Source organism: Myotis brandtii, unplaced genomic scaffold (assembly GCF_000412655.1).
Source record: "Myotis brandtii unplaced genomic scaffold, ASM41265v1 scaffold356, whole genome shotgun sequence".
NCBI lineage: Eukaryota > Metazoa > Chordata > Mammalia > Chiroptera > Vespertilionidae > Myotis > Myotis brandtii.
In genome coordinates, this window is record NW_005363687.1 from 1,016,829 (window position 1) to 1,024,255 (window position 7,427).

The following is a 7,427-nucleotide window of genomic DNA, read 5'->3' on the forward strand; positions in this document are numbered from 1 at the left end:
ATACAGACTGTCTACTTATACAAATTTAAAAATGAAACATGTTTTTTTAATCACCAACAATAAAGGCTAATAAAAAATATATATAACATGCTGAAGAAATAGTTGCTTGTACACCATACCTTTGTATACCAAATAAATATGTCTTTTAAGAATGAAAATGAATAAATAATTCCTGAGAAACAAAACAGAATTTAGTACCAGTGAAACTTTACCAAAAGAAATTTCAAACGAGTGTATGTTTGGATTAAGAAAAGTAACCCCACATGTAACCAAGGTAACAGTCCCAATTGCTTCTCGTTAAGAAGAGATTCCTGAAATGACCCATGAAAAATGACTTTTGTGTTCAGATAAGTTTTAGGAAAGCCAAACTCCTGCAAGTTTGCAATATAAGCAGCACATGAAAGGATCTGACAGATAATGGAGAAGAAATCTGTTGAAGTTAAGTCAGCATTCTCAAAATCGAACACCATCACACATTTTCTTTATGTCAATGAGTCATTGTTAACATCTCAGAGAATATACTTTTGGGAATGTGGAAATATGCTTTCAAAGAATAGCTTAAAAATATTTCTAAACGAGGAAACAAACAAATAAAGCATGTATTGAAAGATAGACATGGAAAGCATGTACACACAAAAAAAACAAAAAAGCAAAAGTTATACTCCTAGATGGCAAGCATTATGACACAAATTCTATATCCTCGTAATGTAAATATTTTATATTAATCAATAAAATAATATATCATGCTCCATATGATTATAAACAAACATAAAAAGGCACTTAAAACTGAGAAAGAGGAATTAAAATCTTCACTACATAAATCCTTCTTGCAATTCAGAAAAACAAAATAACAATGAAATTTACTAAAGGGAAAAACTTAGATTTAGACAGATCTGTGTCTACTCAGACACTTTTCTAGTAAGAAGTTAAATAGTCAGGAAATATCATATTGTATTAACTTGATGCTTGTAGAATTTAATAAAGTAAAAAACATATTTAAATTATCTTTGCAAGTTCAACACTTAATAGCTATGTAACCTAATCTTTATTTTCCACATCTAAAGAAACAATAGAAAACCTACCAGAGAGAATTGTATGAGAAAATTATGTAAAAATTGTTCAAAAGTACAGAGTGTTCTGTAAAAAGTGGAAATGCAATATTCATAAAATGGAAATCTAAATTATAAAGTTAAAAAATATATTTTTCAATGCAATGGGCAGTGTTGCCAAGGGTATAGTGAAATCTATAATCTCACATATCCTAGAGAGAAAGTGAACTTGTATAAATTCTCCATAGAGATATTTGGCATTATAAATCAAATTATTTATAATATACATTCAATTGACCCCAGAATTCCATATTTATGAATTTTATTAAGACATATTTATATATTTGAAGATAGTTTTATTTTCAATAATGTGTATTGCTTTTATTTTAATAAGAGATGCAATTTCAGATACATAAAGAAATATTTGTATGGTTAGTATAGATATGTATTCAAGGCCTAAAATTTCAAGTGTTGCCTTGATACTTCGGAGTCCCACAGGACCCAAACACATAATTATGAATTTCCCAATTATGACTTCTACCCTATGGGTAATGTTCTCCACTCAGCTAGGTCCCTCATTGGCCAGACCAACTGCACCGTATCTGTTCCCCACCTACCAGGTTTTATCTTCTCACCCGCCCATGGAATTAACCCAATCCCATCCTCTGATGAAAGAGGGAGCAACCCATTCTCTTGTTGCTACAAAGCCCGCCTCCCACAGTCTCTGCCTGTTCACTCTGCCCTTGTTCACTTGTGACCCCTGTGTGCCTGAACGGTGTGTGCTGTCCTTTATCCCCAAGCTGTGGGTATGTATGATGAATCAATTGCTGTCCATCTCCTTTGTCCAGTGTTGGGTGTCATACATATAATATCTCATATTATTTATGGTGGAGAGGGGATCTCTTTCTCTCACTTATGGGGTGAATAGGAGGCAACCAGAGCACATATTCTTACTCTATTAACTGCAAGGACCTAGTAGCAATGACACCTTGGTAGCAATGAGCAAACCCAGCACCAGGTCTTGGTTTCTAATGCTATTCTTCAACAACAGGAACCAGGCTTCATTGGAGAATTTGCTGATTCTAGGGCGAGGGCAGGAAGTATGCAAGATGAACCTAGACCATCTTGTTGTGCCAGAAAGTTAAAAAAGGAAGTGCTTAAAAATTCCACAATGACAGGCTTTTCAAAGGACACCGGAAACAAATGTAAGAACACCCAATGGTTAAAACTTGAAGCAATTTGAGCAACAAAGTTAATGTAGTAGTATTGGATTATGTGATAAAGTGTAAAACAAGTATCTATACATATATATTAATATAAATATATTGAATGAATTACTAATTAATTAATCAATAGTATGGAATAAACAAATCTTCCATCTTTTGTGCAGAGGAATTCCAAATAACTTGAGTACGTACTCAGTCTCAAGTCGGTGGGCATCATTCCCCTTTAAGTGGGCTGTGCATAGTAACTTCCCTTCAAATAGTACATTTTATAAAAGTGGAACAAGAAATTTTACAGTGCAGACACCTGGCAAATATTGACGAGGCCCGGTGATCAGGGCCAACATCAGCAGTGATACGCCCTGTTCACAGCATGCACTTCTGATGAGAATCACACTGTACTTCTGTGGCCTTTCTTCCAAAAATTCATAACCCCAGAACAGTCATGATAAAACCACAACTCATAACAAAATCGAGGGACTTTCTACCAAATATTTGACCAGGGCTCCTTAAACTGCCAAGGTCATCAAAAGCAAGGAATGTCTGAGGAACTGTCACCGCCTAAGGAGCCTAAGGAGACATGATGCCTAAAGTGATATGGTAGCCTGGGTGAGATCCCGGAAGAGACAAAGGATATTTGACAAAAACGAAGGAAATCTGAATAAAGTATGGACTTCAGTTAAAAATGCATCAATATTGATCCAATTCGTTGTGACAAATGTACTATCCCTAAGGTATAATGTTAAAAATAGGGGAGCCTGGATGTGGAGACTCTCTGTACTATCTTTGCAACTTTTCTGTTCGTCTAAAGTAGTTCTAAAATAACTAGCATATTTGAAATATCGAATATGATATGTAGCCGGTTAATGGCACTGCATCAACCTCAATCTCTTGGTTTTGACTGTGTAGTATAGTTATGTAATTGGGTGAAGTTGGGTAAAGCATTCTTGAGACCCTATTCTTTTGACAACTCTCTGAGTGTAATTATTTCAAAATATAGGTTGTAAGTGCTTTCTCTAAGAATATATGCAACTTTGTTTTTCTGTAACAGACCTTAATTATTAGGCTAAAGCCTGTGCAATTGCCAATATTTGATTGTTATTAACCTAAAGACATAGCAATTAAACATTCAGCACCCAATGCTATGAATCCCTATGTGAATGGTGGAAGGAATCTGACATAGGGAAATTTGGAGCCCTCTTCCTGTGCTTATTATTGTAGGAGCTGACATACTACGAGGCTCAGGGGAAGAAGGCTTTTCTTCGCCCACCTTGTTCCCAGCTGGCCCTCCCAGCAGCCATTGAGGTGGACAGATCTTGAGCTTGTAGTCTACCCACTTAGGACATGACTGAGTCACTCTCATTCTTGAATGGGAGGCCATTTGTTCTGGTCCTCTTGCTAAGCCCAATGCCCTCCTCAAAGAACCCCTATTATTCTTTGGATCTTATGCTGTAGTGACCGCAGGAAAAATCATGACGCCATCTATGCCCTACATGGGGTACACAGAGAGCATTCTACTTTCCCTGGACCGGAGTATGGAGTGGGGAACTGCAGTTTGTCTCAGCTCCTCTTTGACAAGAGACGAAATAAGCTTATCTCCTGGGGCCTTGCCTCCTTAAAGGACCTCTATGAGAAATGGAGCATAAACCTGAGCTGGGTTCTGGAAAAGCCACAGGAGGGAGGACACGCAGAGTCTACCCAGTTGGGTTCTCGGTTATATTTCCTCCCCCTCACACCATTCGGAGGATTTGAGCCAAACTTGTAGGAATCCTACCTCGGATTTATCAGATTTTCTTTTTTGTGTGTGTATGTGTAAGTTCTCTTAGGCACTGAGCGCCTGGAAATCACTACTATTTGCTACTCTGAATTCCCTTCCCTAAACAATGGCTACCCCTTGATTTATTTGCTGCAATGCAATTGGATGGGTGCCAGGAGCATAGAGTAACTAGAAATAGCCCCGAACTTCATCATTGAACAAAAATAAAACGTGCTCTATTTGTTCCTCGGTAAATATTCATACGGCAACAAGGGAAATTTGCTTCTCCTCCAGCTCTCCATTCCCTCCCAGCTCTTATGCCTTAAACATGCAACTCCTTTCTATCTTTCTCCCAGGACTCAGCAAGTTTTTCTCATCAGAAAATGCTAAAAACTACATTTATCTTTTCTTCGTAAAATCTGACAATTTCCCTTGGGGGGTGGGGGAGCAGGTTAGCATGGAATCATAAATAAATATTTCAAAAGCATTGTTCTTTGGGAGTATTCTTAGCTCAGGAGAAAACAGCCCTGCTGTCTCTGTAACATTAAAACAGAAGCGGGCGAGTTTCAGTCTCTGCCCTCTGCTTCCCGGCCTTGATAAATTACTTTTATTGAGGACCCAGTAAAAATAGAATATTGATTTAGATCATAAAGAAGTTGCTTCCAAGGCTTTCAAACCCATGAATTTCATCACATTTATCAGTCTGAATGTTTCACACATTTTATCTAAAATTGAGTAGAGACATTAATATTTCATCTACACCATTTGTTCAAAGCACTAAATACACTACTATTTTGTCTTCTAAATTTACTACTTTTATCAACAGAATTTCAATATTTTAAAAATCATTTGTTAAATTTCCACAGCATTGCTGTACTATGAATTATATAATAAGGACAAAATCACCATACCTTAATCTTTAATGAGAAATACCTATTACACTCATGACAAAATATTGAAAAGTCCCATCTGTGTATGATGCTTATTAGATGACAGTGCTCTGACTAGTGTAGTGTTATCCCATTGGTATAATTAACCAAATGTCACGGCTAGTCTCTTTGCCATATTTTTCTCAAGCACGTCTTTGTTAGCTTAACTTAATGGTGTAGTACAGCAATTTTCAATCTTTTCTTTCTCATGGCACACATAAACTAATTACTAAAATCCTGTGGCACATCAAAAATATATTATAATTTTTGCCGATCTGACAAAAAAATATCTATCAGCAAAACTCAAAAACATTTATTCGCAAAGATTTATGCAACTCTCTGTTCATTGAAGCATTATTCACAATGGCCAAGATATGATGACAACCAAAGTATCCTTTCATAGAGGGTTGGATAAAGCAGATATGGTACATACACACTATGGAATACTACTCAGGCATAAGAAAAGATGAAATAGTGCCATTTGTGACAACATGGATGGACCTTAAGAATATTATGCTAATTGAAAAAAATAAGGAAAAACTAAGAACCATATGATTTCACTATATTGGGGATATAAAACGGAAACTGATAGAGATAGAAAACAGTATGGTGGTTACCAGAGGGAAGAGGGTAAGGAGGAGTAAAAGGTAAAAGGGGCCAAATATATGGTGATGAAAGAAAACTTGACTTTGGGTGGTGGGCATGCAATGCAATATACAGATCATCTATCATAGAAATGTACACTTGAAACCTGTATGACCCTATTAACCTATGTCACCCCAATAAATTTAATAAAAAATAGGTATGATTTTGATTCATTCACACTGATGACTATTGTTGTGTTGGTTGTTGTCCTTTTTTTATTTGACAAACTGAAGGAAAGAGGTCAGTGTCCTGGACTAAATAGTTGTGTATTGCATGTTTTAAAAATGCATTCCACACCAATGTGCCTCTTGAGCACACTAATTAGAATCGCTGGTCTACTAGTTATTTCAAGTTGGATTTAGAGTAAAGATACTCTCCAAGTTCTTGTATGTTCCAATAAATGTATAGCCTTTATATTCAGAAGAGTTTGGCTGTCTATAAAATTCTTGGGTCAACTTTATTTTCATGAGGATCTTGAAGATATTCCACCACTATCTCTTAACAGTAAATAAAGAAAACAAACAAACCCCCAAACTTTCAAGTCTGCATGATCTTTTCTCTAAGCTGTCCAAATTATTATTTCTTTATTTCTTAAGGTCTGTGTATTTATTAGGATATGTCAAGAATAACTTGCTCTAAATCAGTTTGCCTATCACTAAATTCATAGATCTAAGTCTTCTTTTAATATATCACTAAATATTAATTATCTTCTATTATTTTGGTTTTCTTCTTAGGAAAGAAGATTATCCTGTGCGCTGGTTCTCCCATATCTATCTTCTTTATCTGTCATTAGCTCCCTCATACTTTCCAACTCTTTTTCATATTTTGCATGTACTTTTAATATACTTTTGCATATCTTTTAAAATTTCTATCCCATATGTTTCATGATGTTTTCCACAGTGTGTACTTTCCCTTGTATTTCTTGTGATTTCCTCCCCTCATTTTTGAGATGGTTTTAGCCCTCCTAATTTTTGCCAGTCCATGTTTCATCTCTAGTTCTCCCATCTTCTCTTCCCTAAGATCTTGCTTTTTCAACTTTTCTTCTTGAAGGCAATCGTGTCACACAATTTTTGTATATTCTTGGTGATGTTATTTGTGCAGAATTATATCTTTATGATATACTTTTTAATGAAAAGTCTACTGTTATTAACCTTTTAAAAAGTCCTCATTATTTTATATGTTGTTTGTATTGATGCTGTGCCAATACCTATTTTATCACAGATCATGGAAGATTTGAATTTCTTGGATTTGCCATTTATATAAATAGTGGAGGGGAGGGAAACAAAATGGCCAAAGAGTCTTCTAGAAGAGCAGATGTTCATACCGAAGCACCAAGCACTCTTTTTCCGCTTCCCTCTCTGCTTCCTTCAATCAGACTAGGATCAGTGATGGCAAACCTATGACACGTGTGTCAGAGGTGACACGCGAACTCATTTTTTTGTTTGATTTTTCTTTGTTAAATGGCATTTAAATATATAAAATAAATATCAAAAATATAAATCTTTGTTTTACTATGGCTGCAAATATCAAAAAATTTCTATATGTGACACGGCACCAGAGTTAAGTTAGGGTTTTTCAAAATGCTGACACGCCGAGCTCAAAAGGTTCGCCATCACTGGACTAGGTACAGGAGGACTTCTGACTCCAAACTGATCACCATAGACCTCATACCAATGTTGCCCCAAAGAAACGCCCTTGCATCCCACCCCTGCCTGCATAGCACATAAATGTTGGCGCTTAGATCTGCCTTCATTTCGATCCTTTAATCTCTGTCTATTTCTTATCCTTACTTATCCGCCAAAAAATTCTTCCAATCTAGTTACTC